Source organism: Echinops telfairi, unplaced genomic scaffold (genome assembly GCF_000313985.2).
Source record: "Echinops telfairi isolate 266 unplaced genomic scaffold, ASM31398v2 ScPeMD7_7457;HRSCAF=8495, whole genome shotgun sequence".
In the NCBI taxonomy this organism is placed as follows: Eukaryota; Metazoa; Chordata; class Mammalia; order Afrosoricida; family Tenrecidae; genus Echinops; species Echinops telfairi.
The window spans coordinates 30,945,042-30,964,534 of NW_022111357.1; positions in this window are offsets into that span (position 1 = coordinate 30,945,042).

Below are 19,493 nucleotides of genomic sequence, written 5' to 3' on the forward strand. Positions count from 1 at the left end.
CGCAATGAAGCCAAATGCAGGATGATCACAGGCCAGTGGGTAGAAAGTCTTTGGGTCCAGTGGCGTTGTAAACATCTCAGTGCTGCCAGGGGTCTCTACATGGCTTCTCTGGCTTCAGAGGTCTGGTTGCGTCCATGTGGCTTGTCTTCTACAATGTCTCCCAGGGAATGAACTGAGAGAGATAGTGTCTCACCTCCAAGAAGGAATTACCAGATTTCCCAGAATTCTCAGGAGTAGGCCATGCCCACACAGAAGTTTCATTGGCTACCTACAGATTGACAGCCTAGACTCCACCTCCTACACTCTTAATCCTTAAATTGACACCAGATCAGGTGACTACCACAGCCAGCTATCCCCCCCCCCCCCCCCAGTCTTCCCAACCTGTGCTAGAATACCAGCTCTGTGAGAGTGGGGGTGATTATCTGGATTCGGCTGTGTCCTCAGTGTCAAGAAAAGGGCCAGACAAACCCTTGGACTACAAAGAAATAGCAAAGGGGCAAAGAAATGGAAAGTTGTCCTGAAACTTCCATCAAGGCCCATGGAGCCGGACTTCAGGAGTATAGAAGTCAGGGACAGCATCATCGCAGTCTGCTTAGAACATGGCAGGGGGTTTAAAAAAAGAGAGTTGGCAAGCTCATCCCACTTTCAAAGGCAAACGCCCCTGGATTTGTGCTCTGTGAAACCTTGGGACACACACACCCCTGCCTTCAAGGACAGAGGGGGCCAGGGCCTGCAGCTCCTGTGTTGTTTCTGCACCGTGCACTGGCTGTAGGTTACCGAGAGTCCCTGCCTCGGGGTGGGATTAAGTCTCAGGGAATTTCCAGGGCTCGAAGGGAATCCTTCTCATTCTTCCCCGGCCTTGTGGAGGCCCAGGACCACTGCTGTGCAGCGAGGGTTCATTTTGTACCTGGCTGATTGCTTCATCTGAGAGGAGGCGCTGCTAAAGCAAGCAGTGTCTGTCACTTGTCTGGGGATTCTGAGGAAAGCGGATAAGCCCAAGCTCAGTCAGTGACTGCTTCTTCCAGATGGTTCCTGAGCCAGAGCCAGGCCAGCCTGATAAATGGAGGTCCCCTCAGGTTCCTTGGCGGAGGGGTGAGGTGAGGATGATCCCCCGGCGAAATGAGAAAGGCATGCCTGGAGGGGTGCATGGAGCACAGACTGGCCTTGGTGCTGGTGCTGGGGGGCTGGGAGCATCACGTGCCTTTCTTTCTTCTAGTCATGGCCACTGGCCCAGCCCACACAATGGGAGCCTGTGCAGAAGGCCAGGCGGAAGAGAGGGAAGCACAAGCTGCCTCCTCAAAAAGGCCAGCCCTGGGCCCTGCCAGGTGTGCAGCTGGACGCATCTGGAACAAACTGTCCTGCCCAAGCTGCACAAAGAGCTCACAGCTCGCTGGGGCCTGGGGTCGAGTGTACAGCCAGCAGGGGAAGTGGACTGGGGGCTATGAGAGAAGCCTTCCTTCCTCCCGACAGAAACCCTGGGATTTTGTGATGCCAACGCCTCATAGAGGACATGCCCACTGGTCACCTACTCTCTAATTCCTCGACAAGTCAATACCCAAAGGAGCTTAGGGTCTCCCTACTTTTTGCGACGGCTCTTCGTGCTTCTGACTTAGCCCCTTGGAGTGGGAGAAGCAGAATGGATCCCCAGCCAATGCAACCAGTCATCACCCATCTGCAGTGGAGGCTTGTGTGAGGCTATCATGCTGCACAGGGTCCAGAGGAACTTCCAGACCAAGAGGCATTAGGAAGAAAGATCTGGCGCTCTACTTTTGAAAATGTATCAGAACTGCCCCCCACCGATTATGGAAGTGGTAGAGAACAGGGCAGCAGTTCACTCCACCAGGCCTGGGGCCCCCACGAGACCACTCAAGAGCAGCCAACCACCGCTGCCCTTTGCAAACTCCCATGATTCCTTGGAACCACTCTGCTTTTTGTTGTCAGAATCCATATTGTAGCACAAGAAACATGTGTGCACCATTTCCCCGGGAAGACAGGCAATGTGTTAGGTTCTCTTACCGCTGCTAAGTCATTTCAGGCTCACTTATTCCTGGAAGGCCATGATCACTTGCCTTTCAGGTAAGATTTGCAGAGAAAAGAGGACATTCTGGAGGGACTCACAGCCCACTGGCGGCAGAGCCCAGGGACTTCAGCCCTGCCCTGGTGAGAACCAACCCGCTAGCCGCCACGCAAGCAAACGTTTGAGAAATGAAGTTAATATTCGGAAGCAAAGCAGCTCAGCTTGCCAATGTATTTGGCCCTCCCTGGCATAGAGTCTGCTTAAACAAATGATCAAAGGAGTCTCTCTCTCAGAAACATAGCTGGCCTCTGTCTTAAAAGAATCATAACCACGAAATGTTGCTGAAAATATAACTTGAGGCCTGTGGCTGGCTCACGGTGTGATATTGCAACGAAGGCCTCGCGTGTCCCCCTGCACCTCTGGTTTTATCTTTTCGGTCTCCGGCGCCTCGTAGAAATGTTGAGGCATCCCCGAAATTGCTTCCTTTCTCCCATTGCGTGCCCTTCCCCATCTCTTTTCAACTGCCTTGGAAAATAACGACATACAGTACATTCAGGGCAGGCCAGCAACCATAAGAATACATTCTTGCAGAAGGGGACGGAGCGATAAGGATGAACTTTCTGATCAAACGGGTAATTAAGCATGGACATGGCCTCTGAACGGAGAGCCAGTCCGTCACACATGCTGCTCTCTCCTGTTCTGGGAGTATCGGGAGGGCGCTGGTGGTACCTTGTGGGGCCGGGGTGAGGGGTGGATGAGTTACTACAGAAATAGAAGGCACCATCGATACTTTCAGAAACCGTGCAATTGGAAGAGGAACGTGCCACAGCCAAGGAGAAACACATACTGGGGACTATTTGGAAATGGAGGAGGACAAAAAGAACACAGTGATTGAGGGATGCTCCCCACTGGGACATACCCATGAGTGATATTATTTAACTCGATTTCATTCTCCCCCTTGGTTCTTTGGGGGCACACAGCATGGTCTCCACCAGGGGGCAGATGAGAGCGCCTCTGCCGCTTTGTTGGCGTGGACTTGGATGAGAACTTGGGGATGCAGGTGGGCAACCATCTCGCCTGGGCCCATCGCCTTCTTCCCCTTCTCCCTCCCTCCCACTTTGTTGCTCTCAATTTTGGGATAAGACCATTACTTCATTCTATAGGGTGGGTGGGAAAAGGGCACAGTGTTTCCCTTGTCTGATATCAAGCTCCAATGTGGCCAACGTCGAGCTTCTGGTGGCATCAGCAGTTAGCGGGCGCAGCTGCAAGCCAACCTGCTGGAGATACAGGTTCATCCAGAAGTTCGTTGAGGGAAACAACTGATTACCTCCTTCCAGAAAAGGAGTCATTGAAATGCCTCTGCCCCCTCTGACCCATGCAGGGTTGCCCTGAATCAGAGTCCACTCAACAGAAACGGGTTCATTCGTTTGCTTGGGTTTGATGTCCAAAGTCAGTTGAGTCATCTTGAAGGGTCGAGAGACATGCGGGCGAGTTGACACTACACCTGTTCCAGGAGGCTCTGCAATGCATGCCCGCAAGTAGGTGTAGGGCGGGACTTCTGATCGTTCCAGGGTTGTAGGCACACAAGGTTATTCAAGAGAACAAAGTCAGGGGTTTGGGTATTAAGGAAAGAGACAACTCTATATCTGAAGATGAGTGAGCATTTTATTTAGGACTTGCTAAGTGCAGGCATTTACAAATGAGAAGGGTGAGTGAGCAGGGAAACTCGAATCTATACCCCCCACCAAAAAATAAAGAAATACACGAGATGCCTTTCTGGACTTAGCTCAATGCTACTCGTTTTCCTATCTAGCATTTGGTTGTCCACGATGACCCTCAAGGTCATGCCTCAGTGTGGCAGTCACTTTGTAGACTGCTAGACTTTAATTTAGATTGCAATTTGGATCAGCACTGACTGTAGCAAGTTATTTCACCTGTAAGTGATTCCATAGCCTCATCTAACAAATGGACTAATGATTGTAGCTAACTCATTGGGTTCTTGAAAAAAGACATGATTTCACACTTATGAAGATTCTGGCTCAGTGTTAGTCACATTGTACATAATCAATAAATAATCATTGTGAGGCACATTATGCATGGCATACCTTGAGTGTCTCCAACTACATGGACATGATATAAATCAGTATAGTCCTGTGTCCCCTGACATCCACACTCCATCCTGTGAAATAAAGACACTATATGATTAAGACATTGTTCATTGGGTCCCCCTTTAACAATGTCTATTCAAATTATTCCGTACTTTGTTTACAATTTTTACAATGAGTCAGCATTGTTATTATTTCCATTCTGTTTTTTCTGTCTCCATTGATCGAGCTGCCCTTCCCCTCCTTGTCTTCTCATCTTTGTTTTAGGTAAATGGTGATCGTTTGGTCTCACACAGCTTGTTGTTGGAGGCGGTACTGTTGGTGTGGTAAGCCAATCTAGTCTTTGGTTGAAGGAGAGAGAACGATAGGCTCAGATGTTCCTCTCATCCCTTTTGGTCAGGCAGGTATGGGATTGTTAAGGAATGTGAGTTTCATTCTACATTTTGCTTCCATGCCTTCTCTCACATCCCTGGTCAGTACAATTAGTATTGATAGCTGAGAACCATCTAGGTCTTCTGGTCTCAGGCTTAAAGAGGTTGCAGTTTGTGTGGCTGCTAGTCCGTCCCGCGGATTGATTTCTTCTGCAAACTTTGATCTCCGCCAGCCCCTTTTGCGTCCACAAGAGGAGAGATTCGGCTGTCGGTCATCAGCCTTTACTGTCTTCATCTGAGCCTTTTATTGCCGGCTGGAGGAAAGTGGGCAGAGCACTTCCCACTCAACCATCTACATTTTGTTTGACGGCATTGTCGCAATCCCCTCCCTGTCAGCTCTCCTCCTGCTTCTGCTTCGGATTCTCTGTGTCCACGCCTCCTGCTTCTCACTCCTTCCTGTCTTCTGAGCTGTATTTGTGGGCAAATGCTGCCCTAATGGTCTCGGATAGGTGATTATTCATAGAAACATATTTCTCCCATAGGTATTATGGTTCACTTCTTAGGCCCTTCTAATGTTTGACTGAAAGGGACAAGCACTGGATTTGTTGCATTTAGGATGCTCACGGTAACAAAATTAAACAGACAGACAATGAGCCAACACGCAAGGCATGCTATTCATGAGGTTGGATGCTGGCACCTGTGAGCCAAAGGAAACACTATTATTATGCAGTCAACATTTTAGATAAGAATTACAGTACAGTAGACACATAGTCTAGGAACATGGGTGTTTATTGTGACTATCAAGATGTGTGTATTATAGGTCACATATGCCCTGCACCATTATATGCCTGCCAGCACAGCCACTCTACATACAAGAGACAGGAGACACGTGTTTTGCATGTGGGAAGCTATTGTGTCCGCTAAATCCTGTTCTCAAATAGGACTTTCTGAACTGTATTATAAGCTTAGGGGAACACAGACTTACATATGTGGCCAGATGTTGCCTGAAAAGACAGAATGCAGTGCATGACTGTAGGTACTCACTGCCATTGAGTTGATGCTGACTCATAGTGCCCCTATAGGACAGATAGACCTGGCCCAGTGAGTTTCCAAGTCCGTGACGTTTTAATGGGAGTAGGAAGCCCTATCCTTCTCCCACAAAGTGGTGGTGGTTTAGAACTACGGACCTTGTGGATCGCAGCCCAACGTGTAACCACTAAACCATCAGCTCCTATAGATGGGTAAACCAAAAAATCAAAACCAAACCAGTGCCACCAAGTCAATTCTGACTCATAGCAACCCAACAGGACAAAGTAGAACTACTCCTGTCGGTTTGCAAGGCTGCAATCTCCATCTTTCTCTCAGGAGGACTCAGAGAGTCAAACCTCTGACCTTCCATTTAGTAGAGAAGCTGCTCCGAAAAAGGTGCTCATTGGGATTCCTCTGGAGCACAATTCGACTCTGGCACGTGGGATGACCATGGTTTGTGTTTTATTGATCTTACTTTCTGCGGGCCTCCAGAGGACCTTTGAATAACCTCATAAACATAAACAGAAATAAGGCATTAAAAATGCATGTCACAAATTCTCTATGATGTCACCTGGTACTTAGCCCTTAAAAGGAGAGCTCCCCCCCCCACACACACACACACACCCAATTTGGGGACACACAGCCTACTTTATGGTAAACATAAGGGACTCGGCCATTCTCAGCTTTTACCCATTTCCTGACTTCTGAACGTGACTTTGTCCTATGGCTGCTTCTGCTCTTCTATTCAGTAGCCCACCAGGGGTTGTTGGCTTGAGTTTCTGGCTAAAGCCATGTCTGTATGCAACCCTGGCAGCCCCATGGAGGTGCAGCCCAGGGACGCTGGTACTGACCCTAGAAAGCTCTCTCAGGCTCTCCACAAAGCCCTTGCACATTTCAAAGGCAGACTGCCTTCTGAGTGTATCTTATTAGCCCAAGTTGCTGGATATAACAAAATCTATCACATTATCTGATAAAGATCTATTCATTACCCTTATCCAGCCCAAAGAAAAATATAATTGAAACACGGTCACATGCTCTAATGGGCATGGGAATCAAATGTTCTCTTCTTTCACCCTAATTAGAAAACCAGTCACTTAGAAAAATGCACAGAGGCAGATCAGATTGGAGAACACACATGGGGTTTTGTACGTGGAGGAATCGGAGTGTCTGGCCAGTTAAGGCATTTTATCAACTCCCCAAATGAAATGACCCAAACCAAAACTGCACGCTCCCCCACTCCCTCCATTACAGAATTGGCATGATTCCCTTGCTCAGCGACACTACTCACTAAGTATCTGCTGAGTTCTCTGTGGCTGATAGCAGCTGTGGGGCTTATACATCGATAGCACGAATGTGTGAGCAGAAGAAATGTGAAATCCGACTTCGATGCTGAAGAGCCGTGCACAAAGAGGGAGGCATTAGAAACCCCTGTACCTCGGGGTGAGGAGGTGGCTTTCTGATCTAATGAGGAGGAAGCATGGAACAGGTAGACCCCGTGGTCTCGACTTGATTTATACCTCAAAGGAGTAGGCCACCATCTGCTGAGAGACCAACTATCTCCCCTCGCCTTACTTACTCAATGACTCTTTTCGCCGTGGCTCTAATTTCAAAATGCACAGAGTCCTGTAGGCCATTACATACGAATTTATTAGATAGATGGTAGGTAGATAGATAGATAGATAGATAGATAGATAGATAGATAGATGATAGATAGATAATAGATAGATAGATAGACAGACAGATGGATAGCTGTCCTTGAAACCAATCCAAGCCATGATGACCTTCTATACAACAGAATGGCCCTTTGCCTGGCCCTGCCTCACCCTCATCATTCTCAGCTTGCTGCAATCCATCATGGTGTCCGTGTGCCACCCCATCTCACCAGGGGCCTCACTTGTCCTCACAGGCCTCCTACCTCATCAAGCATGATGTCCTCCTCCACGGATGGGGCCCCCTGGTGATGGATCCAAAACAAGTGAGCTGGACAATGTTCTGGTGTGATTCATAGGCTTTTTTTGGCCAATTGTCAGAAGTAACTTGTCAGGCCTTTCTTTTTCATTTGTCTTAGCCAGGAAATTCCACTGAACTATGTCCACGCGATAGCTCTGCTGGATTTGAAATACTGGTGGCATAGTTTCCAGCATCCTATCAACACACAGCCAACCCAGTAGAACAAACTGAGAAGTGGGGGGTGAATTACTTCATTACCAAGTGTTCATCCAGGTCAATGGGCCTTTTATTTTTAAAAATTAGTTGTCTTCTCTATGATGATCGTGTCGGAAGGACTCCTGTGGTACCGTGGTTACACACTAGGCTGTTAACATCGAGGTCAATAGTTTGAAATCGCCAGCTTTGCCGTGGGAGAAAGGCTAGGCTGTCTGCTCCTGTAAAGAGTTAGTCTCAGAAACCCACAGTGGCAGTTCTACCCAGTCTCATAGGGTCACCGTGAGTCAGAAGCTATGTGACGGCAGTGATTGGGGTGATTTGGTTTGCTTCTGTTTTGGGGTTGTGGACCCAGTTCAGATAAGAGTCAATGCACATGTAGGGGACCTGTGAAGGCATGGGGTGTTTTACATAGAAAATGCCCACATGGATTGTTAAAATGGTAGATTAGAAATTATAATTCTAATGATGAGAATATGGCAGAACGTGTCCGTGTGCACCAACACTCCCAGTCTTCCTCTTCTTGGGCAAATAGCTCCATCACCTGTCCCAGCCCCGGCAGTCAGATGGGGCTTTGTGAGAAGACAGGAGGTCTACTGTACCCAGGTCTGGTCTGTCAATGGCCTTACACTGTCATCTGCCTTCTCGCACTTGCCAGTTGATGGCAACAAGGTGACATTAGCATCTGCAGTCCTAGAGGATGATTGTACTGTGGGATGAAAGGAGCCCAGATCACTGAATGTCTGCAAAAAGCTGAGTCCCGACCCTATCTAGACTGACTTCCACCGCACTGTGAAGAGAGTGCGAAACTTTTGAGATTTGGGGATTATTTGTTGAAGTAGCTAACATTACTTATCATAACTAATACTAATGGTTCTAAAAGTTACTATTCATGAGATAGGTGCCCAAGTCTTTGTTTAAGCCATAGGCACACATCATAGGCAAATGTAGTAGATACCAGTATCATCTGTTTTATAAGTGGGAACATTAAAGCTCATAGAAGTCAAGTAACTCTCCCGAGACCACACAGCTAAACCTGGATACAAACAGCAGAGAAAGTATTGAACGAATGACAGGGTGGCCAAAGTGGACACGCTGCCTGGTTTTGCCAAAGGCCAACCCAGGAGCCAGAGGGAGCAAAGCTGAGTGGTAATGGAAAGATCACAGGTGTTAGATCACACTGAGACTGGGCCGGGGAACAAAAGTAGTCACAGGCAACCCAGAGACAGGTGTGAGATAGGTTCCCTTGTTTCATTGAATGAATGAGTTCTCAGAAAAACTCCTAGAGCCAGACCTTCTCTCAGTGAAAACGTTACGCTATTTTACACAGCTACAGCCTCAGAGACTGAAAACTGGCACCATCTTGTGGACTGCAGCTCACCCTTAGGACTACATTCCCCAGAACCCCTTGCAACTGACATCATCTAGCGGGGACAGAGCAGGCTTTGACTAACATTCCTGGAATCCCATGCACCCATCTCTCATGCCTTTCATAACATGTAAAAAGCTTTGGCATGCATGCCAAATATGTTGGGGTGGGGAAGCCAATATGTTGAGCAGACTGTTATATGGCTTCCTTTCCTCCAAAAAGCCTCCATAAGATTCTCCAGCATTGCCTCTATGTTTAACAAGAGTAAATATTTTTCTAGGTAAAAGACAAAAACCAAATTCCACTAACAACACAACAGACAATTGTGCATTACATCCCTGAATGAGTGCCTCTTGCCAACAGAGAAAACTTGCACAAGTTCTGTCTTCTCACCTGAAAATTGTGGATAGGGCTGTCTACCACTACCTATCTGTCAGTTTGTCATACGACAATGACATGCATGTTGCTATGATCCTGGAAGCTGTCACCAGTATTTCAAACACCAGCAGGGTCATCCATGGTGAAGAGGTTTCAGCCAGGCTTCTAGACTAAGATGAACTTGGAAGAAAGACCAGCTGGTCAACCTCTAAAAGCAGTCATTGAAAAGCCAATGCATCACAGCAGCCTACTAGGTAGCACCGTGCTGACATAGAGCCCTGTCGCTTGAACGGCACTCAAAATACATAGAGACCACAAGAGGCTTGAGAAGGTGAGCATCGTGATCATGGCTCAGGCCCAACCACTGTTTCTTTCTGCTCTGAGTGAGGTTGCCCTGAGTCAGAGCCAACGTGATGGCCACCAACACTAATCCTCACTGGAAGGCTGCGAGGACTGCATGGTGAGCGTGATGGTCCAGCTCAGAGCTGGCATGGGATACGCACAGACGAGTACTTGTGTCTCTCCCTTCCTACAGGGAGGTTTCTCTTGTCTAGATAGCTAGGATTCATTTTGGAAAGAAGATGAGTATAAGGGCAAATAGGTGCCCTGCTGAGCTATGTTTACAAATCCCATATACCAGTCAGCTTGTACACAAAGGAGGTCAACTGAAACCTGCCAGAGAAGCTGTTTGCAGCTCACATGGCCCTGAGCAATACGAGGGGATATGCCACCTGACCAGGAAGGTTCCACCCTTCGGGCCACGTTTCTATGGAATTCCCTTGCTTTGGCCCCCTTTCCCCTGTCTTCATCTACTTTACACATGCACAGTGAGCCCACACAGCGCACCAGGTGATGCGCTCCCCCCCACACACACACACACACTATCATAGGACAGAGTGGTGAACCAGAAAGGCCAGGTTTCTACTTGCATAGAGTTTCTATTATCAAGGGTTTATGAGGGAGAAAGGGTGGGGAAGAGAGGGGGGAAATGACAAACTGATATCAAGGGCTCAAGTAGAAAGAAAATGTTTTGAAAATGATGATGGCAACAAATGGACAAATGTGCTTGACACAATAGATGGATATATGGATTGTGATAAGAGTTGTATGAGCCCCCAATAAACTGATAGAAAGAAAGAAAAAAAGAAAGCATCCAACACCTTCATTTTGCAAAAGGGAAAAACATCATCCCTGAAGGGACCTGAGCTATTTCCAGGCTCACCACTCATTTGTAGGAGTTTGGAACCCCCTTCTCCTGCCTGGATCCCCAGGCCATCCCCACCACCCCAGGTTACTCAAATGCACAACGCAGAACGTTGCTCAGGAAGGCTGGCAGATGGTGGTGACGCACTCCTGAGCAATCATACAATCAACCGCTGCCCATGATATCCAGGGCTTCCCAAACCCATTCGTTTGTGCCACTTTTAGGACTGCGAGGGGGGAATAAACCCACAATGGATTGAGAGTGCCATTTTACATTTGCAGAAATGAAAACTGATTGCATTTGAGCTCACACCTAATTCGGTTATGTGTTTTTTTCAGCAGGCTCTGAATTTCTCAGCTGCAATGTGTAAGCATAACTGGTTCCCCATACATGCAAGCTAGGTGCTGGTATACCTCTGTGCAAGGGGCTGTTGCCAGTACAAAGGAAAAGAAAAAAAAAGCAGCAGAAAGGAGAACAGGGGTTCTACAATGCTTTAGAATATTTTGAACAACATTCATTTTCCATTAACTTTTCACAAATGCAAATTAAAACCAACTTAATCAGAGAAATCTACACAGAAACAATCCAAGGTAAAAGTGTATATCGCACACAAGGGGCACCGTTTTATATCCACTGATCAGCAAGCACTTCCTAGAACGTGAGAAAACACATTTCTAAACCTATCAACCAGCCCATTTCCTTTTTGCAGTGGAGCAAATTGGATGTTTTTAAATGTTGACCCCAAAGAAAGACATTCAAGAATCCCTTTTACTTTTTCTGACAGTGAATCTTGACACTGATCTTATCTACCAACATGGAACGGAGAATTGGGTTTGAACAGTGGCACTCTCTGCGGATACGTTCTCCTTTAGTGACTGGTTTCTTTCACTTTAAAATTGCTTCGCTTTCTAATGGAAGTTCTGGTCACTTCCAGCGTTCTCAAAGGAGAGCATCAGTTTGCTTTCTTAGTATTCTAGGACACAGAAAGAGAGGAGAATCAATGGGAAGGGAAGAGGGGGGATGAAAGGGAAGAGGAAGAGAAGAAAGAGGGAAGGAAGGAAGGAAGGAAGGAAGCAAGGAAGGAAAGCTTTTTAAAAAGCTACCATTGCTATCTAGCCACCTCCTGTAAGATCTTATCTCTCTATCAGAACTTGCCTACTCTCATTTCATATGCACCCACTTAGGGAAAAAGTAAATTAGACAATAATACAATGACAAGGAAGGAGACACATGGAAAAGTCTCATATACTCGTATGGTTTTTCAGAATACAAATGGGTAAAAACCATCTCTGCTACCAGGAGATGTAAAAGCCTCCAACTGTTGATGTACATTGACTCAATGATTCTGTTTCCAGAACTCTATCTCAAAGAAATACTTGGACAAGTGAGGGCATAGGGCTGGATGTGCAACAATGTTCACTGCAGGGTTGTTTATAATGGTGAGAAATGGGAAACTGTTGAAGGCTTTAATTCAGGGCTGGCTAGATAAATTATGGTACATCCATGCAAGGGAATAATATGAATGCATTAAAATTATGATAGAGCTCCATATTTATTGATATGGAAAGATGCAGATGACATATTGCTAAGTAAGGACAGCAGTAAAAGAACAGAACACATGAACACAAAGTCACTGCTTTGCCAAAGGCTACCCACCCCTCCTAGGATCTAATCTCCCTGACCTGGGTAAACACCAGAGCCTCCTAAATATGCTCCCTGATTCTGCCCTGGTCTTCCCACAGCCCCTTTGACCAATACAAGGTCAAATGCAGCCACCACTCATCTGTCAGTGAACACGTGCATGCTGCTACGATGGCGAACTTGCTGAACGTGAGGACCTGAAGGACTTATGAAGATCGAGGACTGCAGTTTTCAGTCTGGATTACAACTCAATGTAAGGAAAATCAAAATCCTCATAATCGAGTCCATGTGTTACAACACAATAAACAGAGAAAAGACTGATTTTGTCTAGGATTTTGTCTTGCTTAGCTCCACAATCAATGCTCATGGAAACAGCAGTCAAAAGGCCAAATGATGCATTGTGTTGGGTATAGCTGCTGCACAAAACCTCCTTAGAGTGTTGAAAAGCAAGGGTGCTAATTTGAGCTGTATGGTACTCCTGACTCAAGCCACGGTATTTTCAATCACCTCCTAAGTATGTGAAAGTTCGACATTAAATATGAATGATCAAAAAATAATCAATGTCTTTGAATTATGCTGCTGGCAGAGAATTCCAAAAGTACCAGAGACTGTAAAAAAAATCCTCCCAAACAGATTTATCTCATCAGAAGGACAGCTAGAATGCTCCCTAGAGGCAAGGATACCAAACCTTTGTCTTACATACTTTGGACATGTTATCAGCTGAGACCAGAACCTGGAGAAAGACATTATGCTTGGTAAAGTGGAGGAACGGTTAAAAACAGGAAAGCCCTCGGCAAGATGGATTGACATGTGGCTACAACAAGGGGCTGAACCATAAGAACAATTGTGAGGATGGTTCAGAATCAGGTGGTCTTTCATATCATTGTACACAGGTTTGCTATGAGTCAGTACCTACTCGATGGTACCAAGCAACAACAACATGATGCTGAACAAGCTACGTGGAGGCCCCTGTCAGTGCTGAGTTGCTTACAACGCCACTGGATCCACAAGACTTCTTACCCACTGGCCTGTGATCTTCCTGCACTCAGTGTCATTGCATTCAGTGTTTCATGAGTCTGAAGAGGAATTTATAGATTGGTATTGGACATATGGCTAATATCGGACTTTGGACTTGATCTGGACGGGGTTGTTTTCCAATATTCAATTGCTCTTGTATATAAAGCTCTTTCTTATGCACATATGAGTGTCTGTGAATTTCTCTAGTCTACCCAGACTAACACAGAAGGTAAGCATTAGAGTTGTGTATTTTCACCTTATGCATTGAATCTGCATGCTGAGCAAATCAACAAAGAAGCTGGACTATATGAATCGGGAGTCCACCTCAAGATTAGAGGAAGACACGCTCATAGCCTAGGAGACGAAGGAGACACCACCTTGTTACTGAAACCAAAGAGGATCTGAGCTCTGACTGATGTCAACGTCTGCCGCCTTCAATATGGATTCCGGTGCAACATAGAGAACACAAAGGTCTCACAACTGGATCAACTGGGAAACACCACAATAAACAGAGACAACATTGACGGTATAATCAATATGCATGGAAGCAGCAGTCAGGGAATCAAACTGAGCCAAAAATGACCTATGTAAAATGGCTTTCAAAAGCAAAGATATTCTTGAAGACTAACATGTGTCTGATCAAAGTCAGAGTATTTTCAGTCACTTCATATACATGTGAAACCTGAACAAAATATAAGAAAACATGAAAAAGAATTTATGTACGAGGGGGTACTCAACAACAACCAGAGAAGAGTTCCACTGGGTGGAGCTTCCACGGTGGGTGTTTCTCCCACTAGGTGAACATCAAGAAACTCAAGCTGAGTTAGTGCACCCAGTGGCATTTTCTGGGAAGGTTCTCTCTTGTCACAGTAAACATTTTCATAAAAGCAGTTTCGCTTGAACCTCATTTTTTGTGATGGCCAATTTAAGAGAATGGTGTGTGGCTTTGAAATTTTGTTTCCTGCTTGGGAAAATGCCACAAAAACTGTTGTGATGTTCAACAAAGCTTACAAGGACAACCCTATGGGAAAACCTCAAGTGTCCGAGTGGTTTTCTCATTCCAAACAGGTGCAGTGTTGATTGAGGAAAAACCTTATTCTGGACATCCGTCAACTTCCCAAATGGACAAAAATGTCAACAAAATTCACGCATTTGTGCTCAAAGACCAACAACAGACCATTAAAGAGATGGGGGAATTATCTGGACTATCTTGGAGCTTGGTTCCGTGAATTTTAACAGAAGACTTGGGAATGAGAAAGGTAACTGTGAACTTTGTGCCTTGGGTTCTGACTGACCAGGGAAAAAGAGGGTCAAGTGGAAATAAATTGTGCTTTGAAAGAACAGCTCCGAAGAGACCCAGACTTTTTTCCAAGGTCATAACTGATGATGAGACATGATGCTATTCTTGCAACACCCGCCCAAAGAAAACCTCAATCAAGCCAGTGGAAGACACCATCATCACCTCACCTCCCCCCCGAAAAAAAAGCTTGTCAACTGAAATCAAAGATCAAGACAATGCTCATTTGTTTTATTGATGTGAGGGGCATAGTGCATTTGGAGTTCCTTCCACCATGTCAGACTGTTAATCAAAATTTCTATTCAGAGGTTCTGAAAAGATTGTGTAACTATGCAACTAAAAAGGCCTAATTTGTGCCAGACAGGCCACTGGTTTTGCCACCGTGACAATGCACATGCTCACGCAGCCATCTCAGTGTGCCAGTTTGGGGCAAAAACCAGCTTGTCTCTCTTGCCCCACACACCTTACTCACCTGACCTCATTCCATGCAACTTCTTTTTGTTTCCCCGAATGAGGAGCAACAGGAAAGAACAGCGATTTGATGATGTAGAAGTGGTTAAGAAAAACACGAGGGAAAAAAAAAAAAAGAAAAACACGAGGGAGGTACTGTCAGCCATCTAAACAGATGAGCTTGAAAAATGATTCCAAGAATGGAATCACAGATTTGACAAATGTATTAAGTGCAATGGAGAAAACTTTGAAGGTGATAAACTTGTTTTGTAAAAAAAATTAAATACATGGCTTTGAAAAAAAATTCTGGGTTTTTTTTGGGGGGGTGGTACCCCTTTGAATTTGCATGATGGCGTTCCTGAAGATCATTGAGCGTGACATGAACTGCCAGAAGAATGAGCAGCTCCCTTTGAGAGAAGCGCAGCCAGAGCGCTCTTTACATACAAGGACGGTGACGCTTCATCTCAGCGACCATGGGCGTGGTAGCCACAGGGACAGTCCCTGGGCAAGGACGTCGTGTTTGGTATAGGAGAGGGTCAGTGGTTGCAACCAAAAGCTCCCGCATGGGGCCAGTTGTGAGGATGGCACAGGGCCCAGCAGTGTTTCATTCTGTCGCACATCGAGTCTGCGTGTGTATGATCACAGAGTGAGAACAACACTGTCCCAGCCTGGCACAGAGCGGCATTCAATTAATACACACACACACACACACACACACACACACACACGATTTTCCCAGCACATTTTTTCTTCTCTTTCACCTTGAAAATTGGTGGCCCCATTCTCTAGAAGGTCTCTGCAACAAGTTCATGTTCATTCTTTTTTTTGAAGTTGAGAAAGATTTTATTGTCATGTTAATTTTTTTTGACATTTGACAACCTCCTTTGCGTTCTACCCCATTTTTTTTCATGGTTTCCATATATTTCTTTTTCCTTTCTTTCTTTTTCACAAAAGACAATCACAAGCCAACATGTTAATTTTTTCTTGTACAACTCTCTTCTTGGTGGGACAATTTACAATCTTGGGATTTATTTCCTTCTCAGCTATTTGAAATAAGCATGTTGTGTAGGAGTATGAATATTTTCAGAGGAATCTGAGCCTTTGGCCAAAGGAAAATGTGGCCTCGGGTCGCACTTTCGGAAAACATTCTTAGGAAGACCCTCTATGTAGCAATTGGTCAGAAAATAAAACACAAACAAACAAACAAACAAGCTGCTGTTGTGTCCCCTCTGGTTCATGGTGCCCCTGTATGTCAGAGCACACCTGTGTTTCTTAGGATTTTCTCTGGCGAGGTTTTTGGAAGTAGATCTCCAGGCCTTTATACCAAGGCTCCTCTGTGTGAACGCCACCCTCCAACCCCTGGGTTAGCAGCTTGGCAGTAACTGTTTGCACCACCCAGGGACTCACAGTTGGAAAACTGAGCCGGGTCAAATTAGGCAAATCATTGAAGAGACAATTCATGACTGTTATGCAGCTGCTTAACATACGAATTCCAAATTGTTTCCTAGAAAATAGGAGTTTTGACACAATTTGGAGGTGGTGGGGTAGGAGGAGGTGGCTGATAAAATAGAACATCACTCCAAAAGAGTTGAGCTATTTTTAAAAGGCAAGTAACAAAAAATAAGTTCTCCAGGATTTCCACATTCACTTCAAGGATCACGTGAATCTGCCTCTCTCCCACAATTGCGGGCTTGAGCAGTTCATTCCGACTCTCTTTTTCCTCATCTGTAAAAGGGGAAGAATGGCAGTTCTCACACCACAGAGAATGGAAGGTGTGATGAGCTACTGCATGGGGAGGATTAGGGTTAGAGTTAGGGTTAGGGTTAGGGTTAGGGTTAGACATTTGAGTCTTCTGAGAAACTGCTCTTTTAAACTTTTATTATTAACACATTATTATTATTATTAGACTAAAGGTTCTTCTGTCTTCCAAATGAGATGTGCATCTAACAATTGTCCCAGTGTTTTAATTCAAAGAGACTCCGGGGGCCATGAGCAAGCAGGAGAGGAGCCAGTACTTCCCATGCCAAGACGCCTGTGGCTGGCAGGCAGGCCTCTCCTCTGCTTTGGAGCCTGAAAAGAGGCTGCAGAGCTGTGCTGGCCCTTCTCCTTACTAGACCTGAGGTCTCTCTGGTTCTTGGTTTCACCTCCCAAGGGAGGACATAGCGATGCTGTCTTGCCAGGAGCCACTGGGATGAACAAGAAGATAAGGAAGGGGTGGTGCGTCCCAATGTAGATGCCTTTAGAGCCTCCACTTAGACAAAGTCCACTCTGGGCCAGGACTTGGGTTAAACACCTTGAATTTACCATTTCATATAACGTCCTCAAGACACGGCATCGAGTCCACATCTGACCTCCTCCGGCTTCCCTAGGAGGGGGGAATCCAATTTCACATCTGCTCAAGAGCGATTCCTATGAGGGAGAGCTCAGACCTGCCTCCACCCCACAACTGTCTTTATCCTAGTCTGACACCAGCCATCTCCCATAGTATTCTCCTTCTCTGCAGGATGTGAGACTCCATTGCAATGATCATCAAGATACTCACAATTATGGGAGTATGTTCACGAGGCTGACAGATGACAAGTCGGGATCATAAATGTTGGGGTACAGTCCTTTGGTCCACAGTGTTTCTCCTCAGTTGTGCTGGCAGCCAATGGTCCTCACCCTGCCAGCAATGCAGTCCAGTCCCTTGGCCTCGGCCATAATCAAGGAAGTGGTACAAAGCTCTTCTGGTGCCGTTAAATGCCCACAGGGCGCCCCACTCCGCAAGCCAGCCTCCTGTCGGAAGACCCCCAGCTTTGTTCATTCCAGGGGCTGGGAAGTCTGCACGGGCATCTCAGATGCGCGTCACGCTTGGGTCTTCTTTCCCGCTGACCATGACATTGTCTCCACTGCTGCCTCTGAGATGCTGCTTCATACGCAGCAGGATAGCAAAGCTGTCCAGCCCCCCCTGGAGTCCTCTACCCCCGATTTGCATGCTCCCCCCAGTCATTCAGTGAGAGTGACAAAAGGTCTAGGCAGAAAGGCTGCACCAGCTAATATCAGTTCCCCACACTTCCATGTAAAACACCACCGACAGCAAAACAAAGGCCGCTATCCGGTGTATTTTAACTCATGGTGATTCCATGCATGTCCGAGTAGAAGTAGACGCCATCCGTCTTCAATGGCTGATTTATCAGAAGCTGATCACAAGGCCTTTCTTCTTGGATGCTTCTAGTAATACTACTACCTCCGACCTTTATGCTCACAGCTAAGCCTCTTAACCATTTGCATCACCCAGGGGCTTCAAACCCATCTGTATCTCCCCTTCCCCACCCCAAATTATGTGTTGGAATCCTAACTCCGTGGATGGAATTGTTTGAAAACAGGGTTTTCCTTGTTTCATTAATCCGCTCCTATCCAAAGAGGCCAGGTTCTAAATCTTATCACTCTGAGGTAAGAAAGGAGATGATTAAACGTAGAGGAAAGAAGAAGACAGGTAACATGTAAGGATCATCTATGAGCAACACATCTCCCAGGATTGCTGGCAGATCAGACCCGAAATCAGGAGAGAGGCTCCCAGAAGGAATTCACATGGCCGTGGTCTTCATTTGGACTGTTAGCCTCCAGATAGGTGAGAAAATGATTGTCTGTTCTTCAAACCCACCCCACTGTGGAATTTCTGTTACACCATCACTAGGACACTCGGCCTAGTCTTATGATGGGGATGCCACTCTGACCCTTACTTGACAGATGGCCAAAGGAAGGCTTGGAGAAATTTACTGAGCGAAAACTTGCTGTAATCATAACGCAACAATGGTTGAGCAGGGCTTGAATGCATTGTATGCATGGCCTCTCCCTATGGAAAGCCACCAAGTCACAGAAATGGCGACGTCAGGGATTCAGCAAAGCTGGTCCCCACTAAAGGAGAGCTTAGAATTGATAGTATAGGCCCAGATGAAGAAAGATGGGATAGTTATGGCCCAGAAAGTATAACAGAATCCCAGATTTGGACATCTTTGGCCCAAGCTATGTGGCTTGCCAAGTAGCAAGGTGGCATCCTTGCCTGGTGGCAAGATTGTGTCTGCTAAAGAGACAGGAGGGTCCGTGGATAAATCTGAGCCACACTTTTGTTTGGGGTTCTTCACAGCTATTGATGACCAGCAGCCCCATCCTCGATGACTCCCCAAGTGGAGCAGAAAGAAGAACCAGCTAGTACTACCCAATAGAAGTGGATGGTGGGACCCAAATTCAGCGTACGTTCTGCCTCTATGCTGTGCACCCCCCAAATGGTGGACATCCACCCAGCAGATGTTGGCTTGCTGGGTGCCCATGGAGCATCAGGGCACTTCCACACAGGTCTAATCCACACCAGGTCTAACTCACATGAAGGCACATGTGGACGATGACATCTCCTATGTGTGGTAACTGTCCTTTCCCAGATGGCTCCACTGCCTGCACGGTTCTCATTTCCTT